Here is a 323-nt window from a genome sequence, read left to right on the forward strand (position 1 = left end):
GGCAAACAGTAGATCTTTCAAGGAATTCTACCCACAATCCAAGTGTGGGCAAGGGAGAGGGCAGCCTGCGAGGGGGAGCGTAGCCATATCATCTCGGCGGCGACCCGAGGGCCCTTAACGACCCCCTTCGCCCCCCCTCCAGACCCCCTCGGCCGGCTCACCTTGCCTCGGGAAGGGTGCGGATAATAGAGGCAGCCGAGGCGAGCCGAGCCACTCCATTGTTCCTGATGGGTGTCTTGTGATCGAATAAAGAATGCCTGGAAGAAGAGCGGAATAATTGGGGTCCGTTGAGGCGGCGGAGGAAGGCCGAAGTGTCGTTCTAT

Source organism: Penaeus monodon, chromosome 20 (assembly GCF_015228065.2).
Source record: "Penaeus monodon isolate SGIC_2016 chromosome 20, NSTDA_Pmon_1, whole genome shotgun sequence".
NCBI lineage: Eukaryota > Metazoa > Arthropoda > Malacostraca > Decapoda > Penaeidae > Penaeus > Penaeus monodon.